Raw genomic sequence first — 27,527 nt, forward strand, 5'->3', positions numbered from 1 at the left:
AGTACTTTTATAGGTGTCTGTAAGTACACGTAGTAAAGAAAGCAACAAGACTCAGCTTCCAGCAAATAATAAGAGCATTAGTAACTTCGTGTTTAAAAAAAATAAATAAAAAAAAAAATAAATAACCTTTTCCTTTTTCCCTTCAGGAAGAGCTGATACTAAGTAAGTAATTTGCTTTTCAGATAAAACAGACAGGAAAGAATTTCTCTGAAAGAGATGAAAGGATTTAGGTAACAGTGTATATACAATTGGAATTCCCAAACGTTTGCATCACTGGCAGTTCCTGTGGGTGCTGGGGGAAAGATTAAGCTTGATTAAATTGCAGATTGTGCAAGTTTATTTATGGACTCAGCTGTGAAACAGAGAATAAAAAATCTATTTGAAATGTAGCTAATACCCTTTAATCTGTTGGTAAAATATCTGCAGTCAGTTTCCAATTATTTCCAGCCTAAACCCCATTGTTTTAATATGAGCTGAGAAATAAATGAAGTCTAGTGAAAGTGTCAAACAGGGAAGGAAAGGGACATGCAAAATTATTTCAGTCTAATAGTCTGAAGTAGAGATTTCACTGCCTATCTGGCCAAAAGACACGGTTCAGATGTGATTGTCACATTGTTCTAATTCATGTAATGACCTATTCAACTCAACTGCCATTTATTTTCAGCACTAATTACTCATTAGCACATGCATTTTGTTATGATAAGATTTTGCTAACATGAAAATATTTTCTGGATATTTTGGAAGCCCTGCCATAGTCTAAGCCAGACACCCAGAAAGTTGATTTAAAAATTGAAACCCTAAGAAATTACCCTCCCAACAATGTCTTCAACAAAGAAATTGGAGGTAAGAAAAGGAAGGACATGGAAATTCATGAGAACGTTCCTTATAGTCCACTTTTAACTCAAGACAGCACAGGACCATCAGACAACCAGCTGTATTCCTATTTGTCATGGGGGACCTGAACGTACTCATCACTGACAAAACAGGTTTCAACCTTAATCTAACAATACTGCATGTAGACTTGAAAGATGTATAAGAGTTTACTCTCAATTCCAGCAGAGGCAGGATTTAACCCATTCAACACACTTCCCAGAATACTTTATAGGGAGGAGCATGTTCAGCCATTTGTTAGATTTCAAAGCTGCAAGACAAATATCTGAGGTGAACTTGGGTTTGACCGCCTTATTCCACCATCCCACCCAGATTAAAACGTCACTTCTGTTCCTAGAAGAGTTCAGACAGCCCAAAAGCAAGAATTTCATTTCAGGAAGTTGGATTTAGAGGCATTACGAAAGATCATCAAATTAACTCAAAATGTAGCTAAAAAGGGCTGCAGCTTTTGCTGCTAATGTGGCATGCAAGAACAACAAAAGCCCCAAAACAATTAAAATTACAAGTCAGAGCATGAAATATTCCAGCCTTTGATTTTTTTTTTTTTTTTTTGTACTGTCTCAGTTTCTCTAGGCTTTTAAAATGCCATAAATTGCCTCTGTGCCAGAGAAGCTGCCTTTCCAACTCACAACTCTAAGCGCTTGTTTATGTGCAATACACTGCTGAGCTAGCCTTTACCCCTCAGGTCTAATCATAAATTATAATGCCAGGAAGATTTTGTAAAAGCTTTTAGCATTGATTTAGCCACAGAGACTAAAAAAAAAAAAAAAAAAAAGGGAAGAAGAAAATAAATATTTTCATTATTGACGGAATATTCTCTTACTTATGACACGTGTTAAGAAGTCCTCTAAAACAAATCCTGCTTCAGTTACCTAGGCGAAAGACTGAAGTCAGCCCTTCAGGGCCTTTCACAATTTAGTACAGGCTGAAGGATTAAATTTGCAAAAAAAATCTTGAAAGCAATAAACAGGCCTGTGCACAGTAGTCCTAATTGGCAAGAAGTGATCTTTGTACACAGTATATGACACCATGGGAATTGCTCTGGGGTGGGTTAAGCTGCTATTTGATGCCAAAAGTCCCAGGTTAGTGGCCTTTGTAGGTCAACATTAATTCACTTCTTTGTTGGTAGCTGTCCTTCTAAAAAAAAAAAAAACCAAACAATATTGAACTTAGGTATGGGTTGAATTGATTTTACTCTTCTGTTTCATTGCCATTTTAACTGATACTTTTCCATTTCTGTCTAAACAGCTTCTTTCTACGGAATTATAATATTTGGGAAAGAGAAAAATAGGGATACTTCTAGCTACCTCCCCCTACCCTGTAATTCACCTCTTCCCCAGATAGTGTAAGCTACAGGCTCTTCATTTATGAATGTTGTTGGTATTATCCTCAGAGCAAGAGAAAGCTCTATCTTTTAAGGCAATCTTTTGGCAAGTCAAAGATAATTCCTTACACAGAAAGCTGATGCCTGAAGTCAGATTTCTCTTTTAAGTAGGAAGGATGCAATGTTAGATTTTCCTCATGCTGTTCCATGAGTTGAAGAAAATTGCATTTAAACCCAAGAACTGAGTTCTGAGAATACGACGAACTTTGTTCATCAAAACTTTAAATTGCCTCTTTCAATAGCTAGTATAAGAACATTTTAACAGATAAAATAAAGCAGAAAAAAGCAGATCCTGTTCACAGGTACTTAAAAAATAGACTACACAAGTCACCATACAGTTGTGTAGGAGTGTACTTGACCCTGGCCAGCCAGTATAATCATAACATGGACCACTGAAGCACAATGACAGCAAGACAAGACAAGTAGTTGATGTTTTGCCTGTGGATGCTCTTAACACATTGTCTCACAGATACTCAACTTACCTGCTGACCGACATGTCTCTGTAATATACCCTTAGGAACAAACTTCCACTGCAAGACCTCTTCTCTCAAAAAGATCCTGCATTAACTTTTGGAAAATCAGCAATAAATTTTTTCAATCTCTAAGCAAAGGTGTCAGTTCTTTGTTACCATGTACCTTTCCTTCCAAAGAAAAGCTCTGCTGCTGCTGACTGACTCATCACGACTGCTCTCAGGAGTAACTGCCAAAGCTCACAATGTTACTCAGCCTGCCTGTCCTATTGGCCATTATTTCATTGTTGAGATCCATAACATTTAGCTATAGATAAAAGAAGCAAATGTCTCCAATTTAGCTGGCATGGTAAGAACAAAGGAAAATTATGATAAACTAATGGAGAAAAAAAGACGAATTGAGAAAACATGCTATGCTTTAACTGAAGATGGGAAAAAATACAGTGAAAAGAGAAAGCATGCAAGTGGATGGAATAATAAAATATGAAGATATTAATGGCATGGAAAAGATCATGCAGATAGCTCATGTATACATGACACATAACCACCTAACCTTACAAATTGTCAAATTTTTCTAAAAGAGGTAATAGTTGTGATTTTATGTTTGGGAACTACAATTTCACAGAATAATGCTCTGCATAATCGTTTTTCTGTACAAATATTTACATTGTATCAGTGGAAGAGTAACCCATACTCTTTCCTTCATGGATTAAACCATCACCACCAAGTTATACAAGAAGTCATGGCTAACGGGAAACAGCTGCTAAGCCACTTGTATCTCTGTTGCTTTGTAATACCCACTAATAACTCAGAAGGATCATATCTTACATCTGCTTCTCTTCTCTTCCACATCAAAGTATTAGCAGATAGCTTGTAAGTGAAGTTGTCTTGGAAGCTAGGTCTCCAGGAGAGGCACAGAAAGCCATCCTGTGGTTGCTTGCAGATGTTCCTCTCTGTACGTTTACTAATAGCTGCCTGATGAGTTTTAACATTCTTGGAGCCAGGGTTTCCAGATGTCTCCTCCAAAATTAACACAAACCACCGGGAAGTTTACAGAAGTGAGATGATTAAAAATTTCTCTTTCCTCACATTTTTTTCCCTACAACCTCTGATATCCACAGCAGAATTGTACACAATAACAGATTTGCTTCCCTAATGTAAACATGCCCAACAAGAGCATACCCAGTAAAAGTGCCGCAGAAGACCCCGTATCATAAATCACCACTTTCACATACCAGAGCAACCCACAACAATGGCCTCTGAGTATCCATACAGGCATTATTTTTTCAGTGACAATTTTATGAAGATGTACACACACGAAACAGGTCCAATGTAGGCAGTATTTACAGCCTTCCTTGTTTCCCGCCTGAAATTTTTCTTCTTCTTTAAGCAAAGAACTACTGCTTTTCCTAATGGAATCAACATTTCCAAAGCCCCGGAAATCTAGCTGCAATTAAGCAATATAAATCAAACCACAGTAATGAAGCACACAGATGACCCAGTTTTCTAACCAAAATAGCAGGAAGTATTTCTAGCGATTTTTAGCATTAGCATGCAATATATTCTTGTCTGTCAGTCAGCTATTCTCCCTTCCTGAAAAAAAACATAAATAAAAATCTTGAATTCTGCTTTGTAAAACAAACAAACAAAAAGCCCCCATCACAAACACCCAACAAAAACCTCCAACCCACAACTGAAAAATATGCAAGATTAAACAAAACAACTCCCCCCTGTGCACTACAGCTAACAGCCATAGTCTGTATGGGAAACAGAAATCATCCAAACTTTCCTTCAAGAGCCAGCATCACAAGAGTTAAGAACAGTCACTTCAAACACAGACAAGACTTCCAAGATCTTGACCTAGTATCGGAGAACAAGGGCACAACTCGGAGCTTTTGGCTGAAATGGGGACCACCTACTTCCCTGTTGGCTGCTTAAGAGCAAACAAATCTGACTCTTGCTTGCACCAGCAATTTCGTTCTTGTCAAAGCCTATAGTACGTACATATGAAAAATATTGATTTTATAAGGTTCCAGGTTTTAAGAAAGTTTATGGAAAATTCTTCATCAGCTTGATATCAGACAGCATCAGCTGGTAAATGACAAGTTGAAACAATTACAAACTACTCCGCAGAATACTTCACGCAGGTTAGAAAGAGGCTAGATGAAAGCACATTTCAAAACAGTTTTGGCCCAATATCCTTCTCCAAAAAAGCATCATGTACTTGCTACTGACAAAATTCAAACTGTTGCTATGGGAGATTATCCATCAGCCTCCCATCTTCTCAGCACCTCTCTATTTTCCTTCCCTTTTGACCTAAAAGTCACCCTTAAAATGTGAGGAGGATAGCAGTAAGACTTAAAACCTGAGACAACAGTTCTTCCAAGAACTATTGTTTTCTTATTAATCTTGGGATAAGAAAAATAACAAACCCATCACTCACTTTCAGGAAGAACCTCTTTTAACGTATAGATCAAGCTTTGCCCTCCCCTCTCCAGTCCTACACCACCACAGAATAAAAGCGTTGCTCTCACTAAATTCACAAGAGTACCCTCTTTTTAGAGAAAGAATCACATATTGTTCCTCAGACCTAAAATTAATGTATCAGCACTAATTATTTTTTTTACAACATATAAATGTCAGCTTAGAACAGAACAACAAAGAACTGCATGAAGTCTGCATTTCAAAGGTGGCAGCTATGGGTAAAAAAACCACTGTGCTAGAATACTGCACTGACAGAAGCTGCATAATTTATAGTTTCTACAACACTACAAACTCCAGAGGATACTCCTATTATGGCTGAAAATAAGCAGAAACTAAGCAACACTGAATGCTTTTCTCTGAATATCGCTGCAGGAAGGCTTTCCACTCAGCAAAGAAAAAGCTGGAATCTGCTCTTGATTCAGTGGTATTCAATATACCATGCACAAATTCCAAAATGTCTGTGTAATTCAGAGTCCCAAGTTTTTCTTTTTGCCTTCTGCAAAACTGAAATTCCCTATAGCTTTTTTACTTTAGAAAGAACAAGTCACCTACCATGGATTAGTCTGTACCAAAACCTGAGCTCCCCCTCGGAACAAAGCAGCACAATTTAATTTACCTTTTAGAAGGAGTATGGAGGCAAGTCTGTCTGGCTATAGCTAACAGTAGTACTAGATAACAATAATGCTAACTTTTGAGAATTAAAGATGATGATAATGTTCCCAGACAATGCCTCTTATTTTGCTGAAAAGTATAAAGGCAGTGTGTTAATCAGCATAGTTGCTGTCAATCCTTATTGTGCAACTGTAAGCCATCATGCACAAGTCAGCAAAACGCTTTAGCAACTGGAAAGCTCAGTCCAGATCTTTATCAAAAGATGATCAGAATAATAAGATCACAAAGACTTGTGCATCCATTTAATTAAAATAATATATTCTTTACTACAGTATGCACTTCATCACATGTCAGTAAACATCAAACCAACTCCATTCCATCACTGTTTAAATAACTTTTCCATGGCAAAAATATCTCTTTTATTACCATAAATTTAGATCAAATGATAAACATTTTACTTGGACTTTGTTCTACACTATGCCATAGAAACATCAGACTGTTAAGGCTCTTAGAGATATATTTGAGTCTGACTAGCTCTTTGTCTTCTTCCTCAAATCACAGAATTAAACAAATGAAGTTGTAAGCTGTAAACCACCCAAACTATTTTGAAATTAAAAAGCAGGAGAATTGGAGCAGTTCACAATTTAACAGACTCTTCCATCTAAATACACTTATGTCACAAGAAAAGCAATGCATTTGTTCTGAAAATAATTAGGGCAATGACAAAAGGTCCAATGTTTTATCCACTGTTTTCTATGTCTGCTCTCTTCTTATTCAAGACTTCTGGAACATATGAGGCTAATATTTGTTACGTTTCTCTCTGGGCCTCTTTTAACTCTGTGATTTATAGACTCTAGAGGTGAAAAAAACACTTCAAATATAATGAGGTGAAAGAAATAGAACTACTTAATAGTGTTCTAGTAACAATCTTTTTGCAGGCTCTTTCAAGTAACATGCCAAATTCTGTGAAGTTCTGGAAGACCCTTTTAGGATGAGGTGTGTTTTAACATATACTCCATTGTTAAGGGTGTAGTCACTGCCCACTGAAGCCAACCGGATTTCTTCACCTGCCTTCAGTGGACTCTGGACAGAGGTGTATATCAGCATTACCACAGACACAGAGATACCCTTCCTTCACTGAAACTTACTTGCATGAACACAAACGTCATCGGAACAGCTCTTGAAAAAGCCACAGCTGTTTCTCACTTCAAGCATTAAATCCAGGTGGATCATGTAACAACTTTTACAGTTGTGCTTATTATTCCAAGTTTGAACACAGCCAACATTTTAAAAATGCCTAAAAAACTTGGGTGGATTAGGCCACCCTGGTTGGAAAATCTGACAAAAGACATAACTTCATATAATTCTCACTGATTTAGGCATGCTGCAAATTACTGGACCCTTACTGGACACTGAATCATTGAATTCTGTTAGGAAACAGGACCAACACACACAAACAGCTAAGAATATGGAATTGATCTATAGGCTAAACTCAAGTGGAAAATGGACTAATTTTCCCTTCATCTCAGAGCCTGATATTCTGACTCATTTCTTGTGGACAAAAATGGAAATAATCATATGAATATCAAAAGCCCAGTTTTATGGACCTATTTTGAAAAGTGATCCTTTTATTAAATACATGCTATTTTACCATGCACTAGCTTCCAGTGAATCAGACTGTAAAGATCTGTGTCATATTATTTAATAGCTTATGTTTAACCAATATGAACTCAAACTTGTATTGTCCCTTAGTGAAGGATGGATATAATTACTTAAATCAATACTTACAATTTCATCCCCTCGTGCAGAAAACAAAATTTCATTGTCAAAATAGCACTGCACAGTTCCCAATGTTATTAATTTCATTTTTATTAGTATGGATAACACCACAAAAATATGCTGCTAGGTGAATCTACAAGCACGATCCTGTAAGAAATGTGCAACTATAGCCAATACCAATCGAAACTAAGGGAGCTCAGATGATTTCCAGCTCTTGTGATTTTATCATGAGTCATATCTGCTGTTTTCCTTGAGTCATACATTTAGGAACCTCAGCAGTGGTGCCCATAATTACATTTTACAATTTCATTACTGTAGTGAGGGGGAAAGGAATCTGCCTTTTTAAATATATGCATCCAGACATGAAGTGGGCAGGTGACACCTTTGGTCACATGCCAGACTGCTGCGTATCAGATTTTGTTGAATGGAAAGCAAGAGATTGTTACGAAAGTGCTTTTCATCTCTTAATGGTTATTTCTTTGCGCCAGTGCACTAAGATCCACATACATGAATTCCAACATGTCTTCTTTGTTGTGTACTTTCACAAATGAGAGAACTCTCATTTCTTTTCCTTTCAGAGAAAAATAAGTATGTATTTATTTATTTATTTATTTATTTATTTATTGGACAAGTTACAATAGCATTGGTATGACATTCCACCCACAATGAACTGGAACAAGTGAAAAACCACAAAACCGTAGATGAAGCTAAATCTTCTGCCTTTCTACCCTAAGACCCCCTTCCAAATAAATTTAACAAGTAGTATCAGTTAGAAAACAACATTGGCCAGGCTGTTGTTAATAACTGTTATTCTGTTGGATTATTTTAATACCATTCAAATGCTATTCAAGATGTAAGTATCAATATCATTTAAACAGTAAGAAAGAGGGAATGCGTACCAGTGCTTGCAATACAAACATACTTACACATTTTACAATTCAGCTTTTCTGAATATCCTCAAAAATGTTACTTAGTTTTTTAAAAGCAACTACTGCAAATAAATTGCCTTTCAATGTTCACACAAACCTTCAAAGTCCTTCCCATTATCTTTTAAGTGTATAGTGCTATTCTGGCAACAACCAAAACAGTTTAAATCAGTAGAGGAACAAGAAAAGAAAAGAAAAAAACCTTCTCCTGTCTAACATTGAAAGTATTACAACTTTCTCTCAGGTTGCACCCACGAGGAAGAAATTCCACTTCAGCAATGGATTAAGTAGGTGAATTAACAGATCTCTGTCACATCAAATTTTAATGATGTTCCACATGTTAACTAGCTTGTAACTTACTAAGTAAAACAAGAAGGCCCCAAAGTAAATTCTCTCCACAAGACAGATTCCAGCAACCATGAATTTAAGGGTTCCATGGAGCCGAATGCAGTAAGGGAAATAAAAAACAAAGGATGAACTTCTAGAGTATGCTGTTATTTGCTAAAATAAGTAAGATTGTGCTCTGGTTGCTATTCTTACAAACATCCCCATCTGGCCACAGCAAATGGGAGAAAAGTGATGCTATTTTCATGGCACCCACATCCTCAAAGCCACACACTCATCGCCTAGGTGTCAGCAAGCCCGTACACAAGTTTTCTCAAATTACTGCTTCCCACTAAGACCTGTAACTGGCTGCTTTTAACATCTGTTAATCTAATTGGTTCCTATGAGCCTGCAACAATTAAACCTGTTGTTGCAAGGAGCAACAGGGAAAGGGGATTTTACATCCCCACAGCTGGGCTGTTAGCAGAACAAACGGACTGCATCTGGCTCAATGGCTTTCACCAAAATCCAGTTATTAAGCTGTGAGAACGAGCCCTAAATGAAACTAGTGGTCTCAGCAACTGGGCTGAGCTCAAAGCACGTATCAGCTGCTCTGTCACAACCATGATCATAATAAGAAGGGGCCAAAGGCTTCATGATTTCTCTAGCCAGTAAATTTAACACTCCTGAGGGAAGAGATGACTACAATCATGGTAAATATGGAGTGAATCACTCCTACAAAGTGAAAATGGAATTTCTGTATGATACATTACGAAGTTGGCAATTTTCAGTTGGCCTGTATTAAGAAAGAAAAAACTGGAATCAAAGTCCCTCTTTAGATTCAAAATATTTTTACAAAAGGGGAAGTATTGCAACAGCTGAGTAAACTCAGGCCTTTACTTATGCAAAATACTTCAGTGGATTTAAATTAGAAGTATTTTTTTCCCCCAAAAGGAAAACTGGAAACAGAACAAAGCGATACCCAGCCCAGTATTGGTTGTGGTCCCATTTCCACAGCCACTTACTGATGTCTCTCTTTCTGTGTACCCAATGAGATTCTCACCTTCAGAAGAAATTCTCATATATTTAAGCAATGTGCGTAAGTGTTTGCAGAGCAGGAGGTCTAGCTTGTCAGCATCTAGCACAAGGAACTAACACTTCATCATAAGTTTTGTAGATCTCTTAAGCCTGAACATCTCATACCCTGAGCAAGCAAGTGAACCCTGCCATTTTCTTCCGGTGCACCAGACTAATCTCTCATACAGCTAATTTCTTGTCCTTTCTACAGCCCAGTTTTAAAACAATTTAATGAAACACTTTTGGAAGTATTTTTCCTCTGTGGTCTCTTTTATGCTTTCTACCCCAATATTATGCTACCTTAGCAGCTGGGCAGAAGGCTGTACTGAGGTCAGTACTGTACTAGTCATCACCATGACCCTTGGAAGCTCCTCAGAAGCTTTTGAAATACTCTAATAAATTACGTGCCTCACACTTGGACACCTGAGAGTTTACTAGCTGCCATCTTAGGGTGTGGGAAGAACAAGATTTATTTACCTTATGGGAGCCAGGGAATTAATAGCTTTCAATAATTAGGGTTTTTTAAGAACACTCTAGCCACTGGTTTTTATTTTTTAAACTCTTTTTTTTTTTTTTTGCTGTTCATATATTTCTTAATCTGCTCCTCTAATTTTCACCAACCTTTGTAAAATTCCACAAAGCCAACTTTTAAAACAGAAATGTTTCTAACAGATAGGTTGAGACTTTGGTACTCCTAAGTGAATGCAGAAACTTTTCCCTCTTCCAGAGTATCATTGAAGAAGGCCTATGTACCTGAAATCGCTTTTTTTTCCCCTTTCTGGATGCTTCCTTAGACCATCACAATTATGCACACCTATTACTACATTCCATAATATCTGCCAAGAATTCATCAGCTAAATAATTTCTCTGGTGTCTGCAAAACAGTTCAAACATATGTTAGTTACATTTTATAAACATTTTGAATCAAACTCAGTCAGCATGAGAAGGTTGCTCATGGTATGTAGAGCTATTTGATGCTCTAAACATGTAAATTTATTAAAATAAAACAGGTAAAATTATTGAAAGTGTGCCAATGTAACCAAGTTTTTTTAAAGGCTACTCAAATACCTGGAAGCATACAAGACTCCCAGCAGGCTTTCTGTAGATATGAAATTCTGACCTGTGCTTCCAGGCACATTTGAAAACAGCTCTAAGGAGCTATTCCCATCTTTTGGCTCAGAAATAGCTTTAAGTTACAGCCTTGCTAGAGCTAGACCATCATCTCATAAAATGTCATTTCACATCATTTCAGGTTAATAAGGCCAACAATCTCTAGTACCTTCAACGTTTTAAAAGAAGTCTATTTCCTCTAAGCTTTTTATTTACTTATGTACTTCACTTTCATTTCTGCTCAGCCTAGAGTGAACTCCTCCATAGTGCAGCCAAGACGGAACAAAGAAAGATCTTGATCACCCTGAACACCTTCTTCCCCACTAGCACAATATATACATCTGCAGTAGCTTGTAAAAATGACAGTGAGCTCCTACAAGCACACCAGTTAACACAGACCACAGAGAGAGTGTTGGAATATAGGACAGACATGAATGCAAACAAGCTACATTCAGACTGAGAACAACAGAGCAATCTTTCAGACTGTCACAAAACGTTAAAATTATGATTTTGCGCTTTTAATCCTAATTCCCATCTCACTGTTGTTAGTTGAGTACCCTCCTAAAACAGCAGTGATTATTTTTTTTTAATCATTTGCTGAAAGGTAGCTCAAATTAAAGTGTGCTATTACTGTTCACTGATTTCCTTTAATAAGAAGGAATGTACACACAGATTAGTGATTAAAAGAAGTAAAAATAAAGGGGATAAGGACTTTTCAAGAAGAGTAATGGCATTTGGTAGATCTCTTTTTTATTAACTTAGATTTGCACATATAGACTAAGCAGCATCAATCTATATACACAATGCTAGCAGAACCTCTGAAGCGATATCCCTCCAGCTACCAGAAAAACAATCATCAAAACCCAAAAATCAGTAACAAAGAAAACCAACTTGATAACCAGCTATCAGATGACAGACTGCTGTGAATGCCAGGGAGGCAGAACTAGAAAATCTTCAATTGCATTAAATATGTTGTCTTGACATACGTGCATGCAAGAGTACTTTATTATACTGCTAATGGATTTGACAGATTCAGGAAGGGATATGAATGGTATCCCATCTCCAGAGAGAAATATGGTCAACACAATCTGGAAAACTAGTTGGATTTCAAGGGATGTTTTCAATCTCCCTGATGCAAAATTTCTTTCTGGTCTTTTCAATTTTTCCAATACACACACAAAAAAGAATTATCTGTAGGGAAGGATTTTGTCTTCATTTAATAAAATCTACAAATCTTCAGAGACTATAAACTTTTTTATTTTTCTACTGCATTAAATTTTACTCCCTAATGAATTTTTATGAAAATATTTATCTTTATTATTTAAGAGATAGATTTAAAAATGATCCAACAAAGGACTACTGCAACTTTCTATCAACTAGACAGAAAAAAAAAGTGATACAAAAAGTGCAAAATGAAAGAAAATAATCAGCCTACATTTGATATAGTGATTTTTTCCAATTACAGCAATATCTCATTTCATCAGGAAATCTAACTGTTTCACCAGATTACCATTCTAATATTTCAGAACAATAAGATACTAATTTTCAATATATTTTCCATGGGCATCCTCAGGTATTTTAGGAGGTATGTATAGCACAAGATGACATTCACCTTTGGGTCAGATATGTTACCTCACCTCCTCCCATCCATTCCTCCCATTTATTCTACTGCACTGAAAGTCAGTAATCTCTCACTGTTTTTTACTCTTTGTCCTAAGCCCTCCTGCATTACCTTGCAGGCAGCTGTGATTACGGGACTGAGGAAAGCACTGCCTCCATGGGGAACTGTAGCAGCATGACCAGACTACAGGACTTAAGTGCAAGGATTCCTGACTTCATGTATCAGTAGATGACCTTCATTAAACCACATCTCTATTGACCTCATGTTGTTTTAAAAAATCAATGAAGTAGGAATTTTGGTGGTTCCCTGGTATTTGTAAGAAGTTCAGCTTAGTAACATTTGCTCACCAGGCAGCCCAGTTCTGTTTGTAACTCTCCTTGAATACTCGTTCTGCATAAATTATTGCAAAATAAAAATCAATATTGTTTTCTTATGCTTCAATTCCACAATGTATTCAGACGTGGGTTTGAGCAGCTATCCACAGGTTACTTGCAAGCTTGCTTAGAGGCCCTAATACCTCTTTGGAAAAGTAATCTAACAGCTTAAATAGCTCAAGCTAGAGAGGGCCAGAAGAATATAAGAGAAGAATTCCTCTGTGGGACAGAGAAAAAGGGTAAGTCAGCCTCAAGAAATGAAAGAGGAACTATTTCTTTCAAGCAGTTCAATTCTATTTGGACACAAAGTACTTGGCTCTACTATTGAGCTCTGTGCACTGCTCTAGTTTATGCATAAGGTTACCCTAATCGCAGCCAGCGTAGAAGGCAGATTTCAACAATAATATTGGTGATTCCTGACAATCAGTCCTTCTCAATCTATATATAGATTTCTTCTTTCACTGACAGTTTATTTTTAAGAATATGTATTTTCCAGACTTTATGATGGCCCTGTTTCTAAGAAATTATTTACATGCACAGGCTAACGCATCTGCTTATCTTCAGACATATCTAGACCACAGTACTCACAGATCCTGCACCTTACATATCCTGCACTTCTGAAATAAGTCAGTGTGCTGTATGTAGTAGAAAGAAGGGGGAAACAACAAAGGTAAAACATAGTCTATTTAGCACATCTGAAAATGAGCTTAAGCTCTTCCTAGTTCCAACAGCTGCCTATAATGGAAAAAATGAAGATCGGCTCTTGCCAGAAAAGTGGGCAGTAAGAAATAACAGATGTTAAATTTCAGCAACATCATTGACTAGGTCAGTTGTACAGGCGGTTTCAGAGCCGGGATCCCCATTGGGCTGCAGCATTCTGAGAGGCATGCTCGCCATTTGAGCTGCTGAACTGTTTCCCTTGCTTTGCTGAATTTACTCAGCAACCTCACCCATGAATATAATCAACAGGAAATATTCACATCCTCACAAGCATGTGTAAAAGCTCCTCCATTAAAATTAGTCACTCCATTTTCCAATATAATTTTAACATTTCACTTCTGTCTTCCTCCATCCTGTTCACCCTTCTATTTCATGGACACTTAGGATGAGTGGGGAAGAAGAGAGGTCCTTCAAAACAAGGTCTTATTACATGAGGCTTACAATGAAAGTAAGATCTAAAAAACCAATCTAATCTGGTGTACACATTTTTAAAATTCAGGACAGTGGGTGCAAACACCCTTCAAAGAGCCAACTCCAACTACAGAAGTAATTTTCAAAGAAGAATGAAGATTCCTGACAGAGTTTAAAGGGGAAATTATGAATACAAGGTCTGTAGAATATATCACATCAAGAGCAACTTCTGTCAGCTCAATTTGCAAGATTAAGTGGACTTCAATATAAATTAAAATTAAATAAAATCAAGGTTATATTTAGGCATTAGAAATATGCCTTGAAATTGTAATGTGGATCACAAAGATGATTGCTATTTGAGAAAAACAAATTATAAAGCTACATTAGAAAAAAATACTCACAGTGAAGAATATTTAACATCAGCAACTGACATTAGCAGAATTAAAATTGGGCTGGCACATCTATTGCAAGCCATTCTTCTGCTACGTTCAAAATCTGGTTGTAAAATGCAGCTCTTGATAAGCCTAGGTTTTCATGCTGTGTCTCATCTGGTGTATTTATTACCTATTGCTGAAAGAAACAATACTACTCTCTCCACCTACTTCCAAGTGCTTATTCCCTCTTTGTCCCTTATGTTACACCTAGTAATTTCTCAGCCATGGGACAAGCCAGGCCAGTGTATTTTTCTGATGTAGTTTTCCTTCCCAGGCAGTCAGCTTTTTTATTGAATCAGCTGCTTATCTTAAACTCACCTTAGGGCTGGGGGCTAATGCAAGAGAAGGGAACAGGCTGAAGCAGTACTGTCCCTTTTGGCATCACCCTCAGTTGCACAAGACCAATCGCAGTATTAAACCCTGCTCTGAATAGTATTACTAGCTTTCTTCTTGCAGAATGAATATTCAAGTACCTTCAAGATTTCATATCAAACAGTGAGTCCCTCGGAGTTTATGTCACAGCATGAGAGAAACTCGACTAGAAGCAAGTGCGGCAAGAGGGCCAGGAGACCTCCATGGATGGATAAGGAGCTGCTGTGGAAACTTGGAGGGAAAAAAGAAGCTTTTAAAAGGTGGAAGCAAGGACAGGCGGCCTGGGAAGAATACAGGGATATTGTCCAGGAAGCTAGGGGCCAGGTTAGGAAAGCTAAGGCCCAGTTAGAATTAAATCTGGCAAGGGATGTGAAAGATAAGAGGAAAGGCTTCTGTAGGTATGTAGCAAATAAAAGACAGACTAGGGACAATGTGGGCCCTCTCCGGAAGCTGTTGAGAGAACTGGCTACCCTGGATTTGGAGAAGGCCGAGGTTCTTAAGGACTTCTTTGCCTCAGTCTTCACTGGCAAATGCTCTGACCACACTACCCAAGTCTTGGAACGCAGATGCAGGGACTGTGAGAATGAAGACCTTAGGACCACTGTAGGAGACGATCAGGCTCAAGACCATCTTAAGAACCTGGACGTGCACAAGTCCATGGGACCTGATGAAATCCATCAGTGGGTCCTGAAGGAGCTGGCGAATGAAGTTGCTAAGCCACTGTCCATCATATTTGAAAAATCATGGCAGTCAGGTGAAGTTCCTAATGACTGGAAGAAAGGTAATATAACCCCCATTTTCAAGAAGGGGAAAATGGAAGACCCAGGGAGCTACAGACCAGTCAGCCTCACCTCTGTGCCTGGCAAAATCTTGGAGCAGATTCTCCTGGAAAGCATGCTAAGGCACATGAAAAACAAGGTGGTTGGTGACAGCCAACATGGCTTAACTAAGGGGAAATCCTGCCTGACCAATTTGGTGGCCTTCTATGATGGGGCTACAGAACTGATGGACAGCAGCAGAGCAGTTGATGTCATCTACCTGGACTTGTGCAAAGCGTTCAACACTGTCCTGCACAACATCCTTGTCTCTAAACTGGAGAGACATAAATTTGATGGATGGACCACTCAGTGGATAAAGAATTGGCTGGATGGTCGCATGCAAAGAGTTGTGGCCAGCAGGTCAGTGTGCAGTTGGAAAATAGTAATCAGTGGTGTCCCTCAGGGATTGGTGTTGGGACCTGTCTTGTTCAACATCCTTGTCAGCGACATGGACAGTGGGATTGATGCACCCTCAGCAAGTTTGCAGACGACACCAACCTGTGTAGTTTGATTGATATGCTAGAGGGAAGGGATGCCATCCAGAGGGACCTGGACATGCTTGTGAGGTGCCCAATGCCAACCTCATGAAGTTCAACAAAGCCAAGTGCAAGGTCCTTGTCCTGGGTTCAGCTACAGCAGTCATTTTTATTCCTTCTTAGTAGCTAGTGCAGTGCTGTGTTTTTGACTTTGAGCCTGGGAACAATGCTGATAACACCGATGTTTTTAGTTGTTGCTAAGTAATGTTTAGTCCGACCAAGGATTTTCTTGGTCTCATCCTCCGCCAGGGAGGAGGGAAAGTTGGGAGGAAGCAGAGACAGGACACCTGACCCAAAGTAGTCAAAGAGGCATTCCATACCACAGCACATCATGCCCAGTATATAAACTGGGGGGGGGTTACCCAGAAGGCCGAGATTGCTGCTTGGGTCGGGCTGGGTATTGGTCGGCAGCTGGTGAGCAATTGTATCCTCTCCCCTTGTTATTTCCCTTATTATTATTATTATTGGTGGTAGTAGTAGTGGGTTTGTATTATACCTTAGTTACTGGACTGTTCTTATCTCAACTCGTGGGAGTTACATTCTTTCGATTCTCCTCCCCATCCCTCCTGGAGCGGGGAGAGGAAGAAGGCGGGGAATGAGTGAGCGGCTGCATGGTTTCGATTTACTGGCTGGGCTTAAACCACAACAGTTCTTTTGTGACTGCTGTAGCTGAACCCAGGACAGTCCTACGCTTGAGTCGGCAATCCCAGGCACAGGTGCAGGTTGGGCAGAGAAGAGATTCAAAGCAGCCCTGCAGAGAAGCACTTGAGGGTGTTGGTTCATGAGAAACTGAACATGAGCTGGCACTGTGTGCTCGCAGTCCAGAAAGCCAACTGTAAACTGGGCTGCATCAGAAGAAGCATGACCAGCAGGTCAAAGGGGGTGATCCTGCCCCTCTACTCTGCTCTCGTGAGACCTCACTTGGAGTATTGAGTTCTGGTGCCCTCAACATGAAAAGGACATGGAGCTGTTGGAGCAAGTCCAGAGGAGGGCCATGAGGATGATAAATGGGCTGGAGTACCTCCTGTATGAAGACAGGCTGAGGAAGTTGGGGCTGTTTGGCCTGGAGAAGAGAAGGCTGCGTGGAGACCTCCACTATCTGGAGGGGGCCTATAAGGATGCTGGGAAGGGACTCTTCCTTAGGGACTATAGTGGTAGGACAAGGGGTAATGGCTTCAAACTTGAACAGGGGAAGTTTAGATTAGATATAAGGAAGAAGTTCTTTACAGTGAGGGTGGTGAGGCACTGGAATGGGTTGCCCAAGGAAGTTGTGAATGCTCCATCCCTGGCAGTGCCCAAGGCCAGGCTGGACAGAGCCTTGAGCGACATGGTTTAGTGCGAGGTGTCTCTGCCCACGGCATGGGGGTTGGAACTAGATGATCTTAAGGTCCTTTCCAACCTTAGTATTCTATGATTCTCTAGCAACTGAAGGACTCCACAAGCACTAAAGCACAGCAAGCTGAACTGAGGTACAGTATCTGGACAAAACGCCTTGCAATCTGAACAGACAAAAAGAGTAAGAAATTAATTAACTTTCCTAATACCACTTAACAGATTAATAACAGAGGCGGAAATCAAATGCAAGAGTCAGGACAGGCAGCTTTATCCATTAAGCCACTCCTTCCTGTGACTGCAAATGCTATTTACTCCCTGTCTGTGGCATGGCATCTCCATGTCAAGGACTGCACTAGGTTCCAGAAATAACAAAATTAAAATTAGCCATTGTATTTGTTGCTCCGTAAGCAAATTATCAGTTCAGTGTGGTTTGCAGCATCTGAAAGTTCCTAGTGCCTTCCCAAGCAAAGAACTCTAACCCTTAATATTTTCCTGACTTGGTAACTTGTTCTGTTTCCCCTCTGATGACAGACAAAAGGAAAGAAAGTGAAAAAATATCCACTGCTATTTTTGTTTCTGTTACATGGAAGTGGGGTGCAATTTTGGATTAGTGCATTAAAATCATCTTAAAGTTCTCCACAGAAGTAGTAAACAAAGACACATTATATGAAAAAGAAAAAAAAAACCAAACCAAACCAGAAACAGAAAAGAGATTGCTCATAGAAGAAAAGCAGTAGAAATATATAACTTCCTATTTACTCTGGCTGTTAACAAAAACTAGTAAAACCAGCAACACTGGCTACAGCTCTATTTTGGCTTCCAGAAGTAAACCCCCCCCCCCTTTCTGCATGCTGTTATGTACATAATACAAAACTGCACTGATATAAACAAAACCATATATTCGAAACCAAACATAAAATCCAAAAAAATCAACTCCCTGTCCCCATCTATAGTCTGCTGGGATCTACATGTAATTAACACTCAGGGACCTTTTAGTCACCTCAAAACTATTACCAATTTTTCTATTTCAGGCTTAAGATATATCAAGGCTTCATCAGAAACCTAAACCATAATTCCTGAAGTCACAAAGCACTGTCATCAGGCAAAGTTCAGCACATAGATAAGATGACAGCTATAACACCTTGAGCAAACAACCGCCTTCCTTTCTTTGCAGGTTGTCATGACAGGAGGAAAGACCTGCAGAAAGACACTCTGCTTGCTGTCCCTCACCTTAGTTTCTCCCAGTTGTTTCCAAGGCCAGAACCACAAGCCTCACCCTCCAGTGCCAACTGGGACCCTATACATGAAAGCTAGGTAAGTATTATTACCTGAAGTGGAACCAGACTGGCTGGTCAAAACATTTATTTTCATGTAACACAATATTTGTCACATCAGCTGGCAGGTTCCAGAGTAAGCTGGTATACCAAAAGTCCATGGTCCAAGATCTGCACCTATATATCAAACTCTGGCAAAAATACTAGCACGTGGCTAATATTTTGCAGGAGGGGATCAAACCTCCAGATCTTCAGGGACTAGTCTCACTATCAATACCAGTGTCCCCAGGCTAACATTCCCCAACCACATTAATACCTGCTGCCTTCCAGAGATGTACAACACCAACACCTAGTGCAACATCTGACCTTTACTGAGGCATCTCACTGGTACATGGATCACCATCAGCCGTGATGTGCAGGTTCAGGAAGGAGCTTAGTACCCCTGCATTAAGCAGTCAATTCTTGATTAATATTATTTTATTTTTACATATAATAACTGGTGCTTTGTTGTCTAATAGAATCCTGGAATCTATCTATCATGTTTATTAGAAAAGGCATTATAAACCTGCATCCTACTCATATTGCAACAAAAGGAGCATACCTACAAGTCAGGGAGTATGTGAATGCTTTTACGATTAGATTGAAACCTGAGATAAAAAAAAAAAAGAGTGAGCAAAATACCAAAGATTTCATTAGGAGTATATCAGGAGATAATTTTATCCTTAATTTTTTTCACTCAGATGTTTATTTTTTGCTTCCAGTTACTATTTTATTAACTATTTTATTGTAACCGAAGAGAAGATTTTTATGGAATGAAGTGCTTAACTATTTTCAAATATTTCCCCAAGACAACTTTAGCAATGCCTATGAAGCATAATCAGACAATTTGGCATTTGCTGTGCTCATTAGCACATCTGGAGAGAAACTATATTATTTACAAACTTTATTATGACAGCAAAGATATAATTTCAATTTTCTTTCAACATATTATATCTACACAGAGCTAATCTTATTAACTGTGCAATTTTACCATTACCACTACACTCAATTCTCTACATTGGTTTCTCACCTACTGCTGCTGACAGTTGCTCAAGTCATTGTTTACATTAGCTTTACATTCTTAAGGCATTTGCTAGTGTTTTTGTTACGTTGCTAATCATTACAAGGCTCCTCTCTTAACTGGTCCAAGGCATATTGCTATAAAATAGGTCTGTTACACTATCCAAAAAACAATTTTAAATTTATAAGAAGTCTTTTTAATTCTTAACTAGCAGCTTCTTAAAAAGCATCAAACTAGAAAGAATTAATTCCTATATTCATTGTTAGATAAACCTATACAAACTCTCTATGAGGTAGCAGTGCCAGACAGATGTACTCCACAGTTCAGTTGTCAGCCCTAGCAACTGCTGTCAAAGTTTGGTATGATATCTCACTGTAATCTGAGCAAGGGTCCAGTTTAGCAGAAGCTGGTACACCAGATTTTCCCCTGTTCAAGAAAACTCTTAGACACCTCCTTAGTTTCTAAACAAATAGCATTTTAACTGTATTTTGCCCCGGGATTCAGGACAGCCCTTAGGCATGTCTTCTAATTCTCGCGTGAATCAGAGCCTCGGATCAGAGCATCCCACTAGCCACCATACTAATCATAGAATAACAAGTGTCACCACTCTGTAAAGAAGGAAATCATTTCAGTTTGAAGTCATGCAGTTAAATGTCAGTAAAAAACCTAGAAGTTGCTTCACATGAATTAAGCTGTTTATAAGACTACTATTAAACACACTTGAATCACCAACTAGCAGCAGCCATAGCAAGTTTTAGAGCTACTTTTAAAAAATCTTTTTAAAATTAAAAAAAAAAGGAAAATCCCTTAAACAACAGGTATGTTTATCTTGACAGGAGGATAGCTTTTATTTTCAGAATGTTTGGGACAAGCAACACCAGGCATATGGTATTATCAGATCCTACATGTGAAGAGGCACAGAGAACACTTGTCCATTATCACTTGTAAAGAAATTTTACAAGAAATAGTTTCAGCTTTTAGTGGGATCATGGAATACATACACTAGAGTGGTATCTGTTGGGTTAACACATCTGTTTCAACAAGACATCCTTGTTTCTAAATTGGAGAGACATCAATTTGATGGATGGGCCACTAGGTGGATAAAGAATTGGCTGGATGGCTGCACGCAAAGAGTTGTGGTAAACGGCTCAATGTCCCGTTGGAAACAAGTAACGAGTGGTGTCCCTCAGGGACCAATCTTGTTCAACATCTTTGTCAGTGACATGGACAGTGGGACTGATGCGCCCTCAGCAAGTTTGCCTACGACACTAAGCTGTATGATTTGGTTGATATGCTGGAGAGAAGGGATGCCATGCAGAGGGACCTTGACATGCTTGTGAGGTGGCCAGTGCCAGCCTCATGAAGTTTAACAAGGCCAAGTGCAAGGTCCTACATCTGGGTCGGGGCAATCCTAGGCACTGCTACAGGTTGAGCGGAGAAGAGATTCAGAGCAGCCCTGCAGAGAAGCACTTGAGGGTGTTGGTTCATGAGAAACTGAACATGAGCTGGCACTGTGTGCTCGCAGTCCAGAAAGCCAACTGTAAACTGGCTGCATCAGAAGAAGCATGACCAGCAGGTCAAAGGGGGTGATCCTGCCCCTCTACTCTGCTCTCGTGAGACCTCACTTGGAGTATTGTGTACAGTTCTGGTGCCCTCAACATAAAAAGGACATGGAGCTGTTGGAGCAAGTCCAGAGGAGGGCCATGAGGATGATAAGTGGGCTGGAGTACCTCCTGTATGAAGACAGGCTGAGGAAGTTGGGGCTGTTCGGCCTGGAGAAGAGAAGGCTGCGTGGAGACCTCATAGCAGCCTTCCAGTATCTGAAGGGGGCCTACAAGGATGCTGGGAAGGGACTCTTCCTTAGAGACTATAGTGGTAGGACAAGGGGTAATGGCTTCAAACTTGAACAGGGGAAGTTCAGGTTAGATATAGGAAGAAGTTCTTTACAGTGAGGGTGGTGAGGCACTGGAATGGGTTGCCCAAGGAAGTTGTGAATGCTCCATCCCTGGCAGTGTTCAAGGCCAGATTGGACAGAGCCTTGAGCGACATGGTTTAGTGCGACTTGTCCCTGCTCATGGCAGCGGGGTTGGAACTAGATGATCTTAAGGTCCTTTCCAACCCTAACTGTCCTATGATTCTAAGGTGGCACACTTGTGTATTGTGGAACATTTAATTTACACAGAGCACCAATACATGTGTCACATTGGCACATAGGTAAATTAAGCCACATAAATCCATATACATGTAGGTATCTCAGCAAGGACAAAACTGGCTGATGAGGCTCACCATAATTTGGATTCCTTCCTGCACAGTTCTTCATGATCCTGATATTTATCATGGCTCCTATTAAGTCCACAGTTAAAGGCAAGGGCAAAACATGGATTTTTCTATGGGAACCTGCATGTTGTTTGGGTTTTTTGGTATCCACTGTAACCAAAAATATCCTAGATAACCGAACACATTCAAAGCGGACAAGGACCTGTAACATTTATTCTAGAGTGCTAGATGAATCAATATAAATACTAGAAAATGTACCACTTGTTTTTGAGGACTCTTGAATGTCCTGGCAAACACAGAAGTTGGAAAGAACAAGTTCGTTCTTACCAAGTAGGAGGAATAAAGTGGATGGTAAGTGTACAGGAACTACCAATTCATTCCACTTGTGCTCTGACGACACCATGAATAAGCAGTTTAGTCCTGAGAACTGTCAAAGGGTGGAGCACAGGGTCATGATGGTAGGTAAACAGTAGGCAAAAAGAAACTATCCAAAATTAACTGACAAATTCACTTAAAATTCACTTATTCACTTTTTCTTGTAACATACAAACAGAAATAAGAGATAGTAAATATAGAACTACATGAAGGTATATGTTCTAAACAGATAAACTCCTTCATAGTTTTAACTGAACAATATTTCTAGAAAATCACAACTATACAAACATAATTTTCAAAGGTCATTAAAGCTAAAAAAAAAAAGACAAAAACAAGGCAGGAGTTTCTCACTGTATTGCATTTAGTTCTTGGTCACCAAAGTCAACAGTACAGGCAATCAAATCCGTGAGTGCTCAAAACTTTTATTTGCTGCTAACAGCACTGAAATCAAACAAGATCCCATAAATACAAAATATTTGACATAAACTGGCTCTGCTATGAGTACCAGAAGTAGAAATACTACATTAGTCTTAATAACTATCTCTTGGTAAGAGAGATAAACTGCTTTTTGAAAGTAGCAATATTATTATTATTACTCTATTACTACTACTACTACTATTATTTTTAAGCACAATTAACAATTGGTGTGTTTATCTCTGCATTTGTAAGGCTCTCTTTGCCAGCCTACACCTACAGCCAGGGAAGTACAAATAATACACTTATAAATGCACAACTAAACAAAACTCCCTTTAAAAGTATTTGAAAATGTTAAAGTTGTTCCTTAGGTCCTTCATGCATTCTTCTCTAGTCACAAGAGGTACATAATTGGCACACAGGATGCAAAGAATCAGCAGTGGGCACAGTATAGATGAACAAAATGATCACTGAAGAGGCTTGAACTACATAACCTTTGAAGGTCCCTTCCAACCCAAACTATTCTATGATTCTCTCTTTACAAAGGACACCACAGTTTGCAAAGGGGGAGTTAATAACCACAGACATAAGTTTGGAGTTTTACAGAAAGAAAGAAAAAATTCAGCTTGTAGTAGTTTACTAACTTGCCTTAGGTTTCCATGTATTCTAGGATGTCTGACTTTATAATTGTTTAATGTATACACTGGCATGATTCTGGGAAGTCTGGATTCAGGCATCATTCATTTAATGAGTCACAGTGTATGTTACTGCTTCAACAAGTATAGATTCAACTATTCTGCTTGAAATACTTTAAAGTTCAGTATTTTCTAAGTCAAGCTGGTGGGAGGAGGTTCCCCCTACAAAAAGCAGTCACTAAGACAACCTCCTCTTCACCTTCTTAAAATCTTTGCTTAAAAAACTCATACAAATGCTCTCAGAGGAACTCAGCACCCAGATGAAAATATTCAAAAGTCATAACCTACTCCACACCTTCCATCTCTCAAACAGCAGTCAAACTTCAGAAAGCATGTGAAAATACCATATATTATAATCTGAATTTCATTTACTCACCACTGTTCCAAGTCCTTAGGTCTTGGTCAACTACTTCAGATGCTTGGCAATACCTAGAGAAATAGTTGACATAAAATGTAAGAAATGTACAGAGCCAAAAAAATTAAAACAATATTTATGATTAATATTGGTGGGAGGAATGGTACAACTCTGCTGGTGCACGTGAGTAATATTTCACTACCAGGACACTTCTGCTTTGCTAGAAATGCAGCATTCGAGGCATTACTCCAACCACTAAGGAGCTAGCAAAAATAAGAACGTACCCTGGACTTCAGGAGATCAGAATTTGGCCTCTTCAGGGATCTGCTAGGTAAAGCATCATGGCATAAATCCCTGGAGGGAAGAGGAGCCCAAGAAAGCTGGATAATATTTAAGGATCACCTCCTCCAAGCTCAGGACAAAAAGGAAGCCAGGCAGAAACTACACTCCGCTCTCCTGAGACCCCACCTGGAGCACTACATCCAGCTCTGGGCCCCCAAAAGAAGGACATGGACCTGTTGGAGAGAATCCATAGGAGGGCTATGAAGATGATAAAAGGACTGGAGCTTTCCTGTGAAGACAGACTGAGAGAGTTGGGGTTGTTCAGCCTGGAGAAGAGAAGGCTCTGGAAAGGCCTTAGAGCAGCCTCTCAGAATCTACAGGGGTCCTACTAGAAATCTGAAGAGGGACTTTTTACAAGGGCAAGTAGTGACAGGACAAGGGAGAATGGCTTTAAACTGAAGGGGAGATTTAGATTAGATGTTAAGAAAAAATTCTTCACAAGGAGGGTCGTGAGACATTGGCACAGGTTGCCCAGAGAAGCTGTGGCTGCCCCATCCCTGGCAGTGTTCAAGGCCAGGTTGGACGGGGCTTTGAGCATCCTGGTCTAGCGGAAGATGTACCTGCCCATGGCAGGAGGGTTGAAACTAGATGAGCTTTAAGATCCCTTCCAAACCAAACCATTCTATTATTCTATGATTCTTTGAAGGAATAACAACTAAACCACTAAGCATGCACAAAATTGCATCTTTTTCTGTATTTTACTAATAAAGTATGCCAAGATTTGAAAACACAGTTAAAAACACTTGCATATTCTATTCTGATTTATAACACTTTAAAATCAGATATAACTTAGGAGGAACACCAAGAGTTCATAAACTGCTGGAATAAAAACCTAAACTAACTACATAGCATGCTCACCCCACAAGCTTATGTGGGGTGAATGTTGCACCTCCAAACCCCTTCCACCAACCCCACACACAGATTTTATGGAATTCAGCAAGGGTAGGCATGAAGTCCTGTACCTGAGACGGGCTAGTCCCTTGGATAGGCTGGGCACTGACTACCCAAGGCACAGCTCTCTGAACTGGAGCTGGGGGTCTGGACAGACAGTGGGCTAAACAGGCAGCAGTTACACCTGGCAGCAAGGAAGGCCAAGAATATCCTGGAGTATGTCTTCAGGTTAAGCTCCTGCTAATAAAGGATTATTTGCCTTTAGCCAACATTACAGGAATACACATCTGGAATAGCATATTCAGTTTTGGATCCCCAGTACCAAAAAGTAATCAAATAAGGCAATAAAGGTAAGGTTGATACAGTGATGTTGAACTACAGAATTCCACACAGTAATAATAAATTGTGCATTTTTATACATACATCAGGACAGGATACATGAAGAACCTTCCCCTACATAAAAAAACAAGGTGAGTAGACTCTAACAAAGAGCCACAATTTGGCCTTGGTGAAGATGATTTAACAACAGAAAAATCGTAACAGAGCATGCTGCGGAGGACAGACGAAAATGTACTGGGAGCACCGGAAAATCAAGCACAGCTTAAAATGGCCTCTGAGCTCCCAGCATATGGAACATTCCTTCAGAAAAAAAAATTACTAAAAAACCCCAACAAACAAAAAAACAAAAACCAAAAAACCAAATAACAAAGGACTGGACTAAGTAGCTGTGATTATTCCAATGTTCCTCTTCTGTCTCAGAAGCAGTTAACAACGCAATGAAAATATAGCAGTATTCTCAGGGATAGAGGCTACCTTTCCTGAACAAGAATAGGCCAAATTGTTTTCTTTTAGACTCAAGCAACCAAAAAAGCATGATCAATTTTAAGTATGTGAAAATGACGGATTGCTCGGGCAATTAGAATTAAGTGGTGCTTTTAAGAAAAATTTCCTTGCCTGGAGTCTAGGCCCCTAAGAAAGAAAAGAGGCTTGGGAAGGGTAAGACAGGATCAGCCCACATAGAGAAGGCTGTAGAAGAGCCTTCTCTCATAGATCCATCCACCTCCCAAAGGCACAGCAATGATCTTCCTCACACACACAAGAAATAACACACACACACAAAAAGGACAGCAAGTATTATATTAAAAAGAAGGGCTCTTTTTTTTTGCCACCACATTTGTGACAAAGCTACCAAGAAGAAACTCCGCATGTTTTCCATTGCCCCATCACCACGCAGGCAGCGTGCTCTTTTCCTTATGCCGCAGTTGGCCAAAATGAAACCCAAATCCTCCCAAACAAGTAAGAATGAGAAAAACACATGTATGCTCTCACTTTCTCTTTCAAGAGCTTTTTCTTACAAATTTTGCAATAGCTCAGATGGATTTCTACAACAGTTGGCAAAAATACATAAAATACATTTCTTAATTTCTACTCAAGTAGCTGTAAATTTGGCTGCCCCCCCCCAAAGAAGAAAACATGATGTTCTTTATTTTTAGCTCCTTTCTCACTTGCGAAGAAGTGTTTTAGTATAATTCAGTGAGAAAATGTCTCTATACCAAGCAGAGTCATTCATTTAAAGGTTATTTACAGTCAACAGGAGAAGCAAATAGGCTGGACACTGTTAGAGAACAGTTGGTTTGATAACAACCCTGTTCACATACCCTGGCTTTATACACAACAGGAATTGGGTATACTTGGGCTCTCTAGCAAAAATAAAATAAAAAAAGAATAAGATATATCCGCTGTATCTTAAAATATCCTTTTCAAGTTGCTTTTTCTTCAGATATACTACTGTGCAATACTTCCGTGTATTATATAGCTGCAACTATCCAAATCAAAGAAATATTTACTTACTTCAGGAAGGTTTGTATGACCAATTATGTCACTATGAATAGAAATAATGCATTCAATGGGTTCTTTGTCTTTTGCTATCAGTGCAGAACAGTATAAAATAAAATTTAAAAAAAAATACTATTTCACAGGCATAATTAGGGCTACCTTCAGAAATAACAGCAAAACAAGAAGGAGAAACAATTTTCTTTAGGGTTACACTGCTAGCAGGATAAAAAAAACCCCAAAGCTAAATGAATTACAATGCTAAACATCATAGGAAACTAACAGCTTGAGATGTACAATAGATTTTTTAACATTTCTCAGCCTGATTATTCT

At 39.1% G+C, this 27,527-nt stretch overlaps 1 protein-coding gene across 3 annotated transcripts in view; it reads right to left on the bottom strand.

The window, feature by feature from the left end:
- LHFPL2 (LHFPL tetraspan subfamily member 2) overlaps nt 1-27,527 on the bottom strand; it is a 129,769-nt gene that overhangs the window by 41,987 nt on the left and 60,255 nt on the right. For all 3 annotated transcript variants that reach the window (XM_030470069.1, XM_030470068.1, XM_030470067.1), the window contains one exon: nt 24,150-24,202. The gene's annotated coding sequence lies outside the window, so the exon portion shown is untranslated. The remainder of the gene's footprint in view (nt 1-24,149; nt 24,203-27,527) is intronic.

This window comes from Strigops habroptila, chromosome Z, assembly GCF_004027225.2.
Source record: "Strigops habroptila isolate Jane chromosome Z, bStrHab1.2.pri, whole genome shotgun sequence".
Taxonomy (NCBI): Eukaryota; Metazoa; Chordata; class Aves; order Psittaciformes; family Psittacidae; genus Strigops; species Strigops habroptila.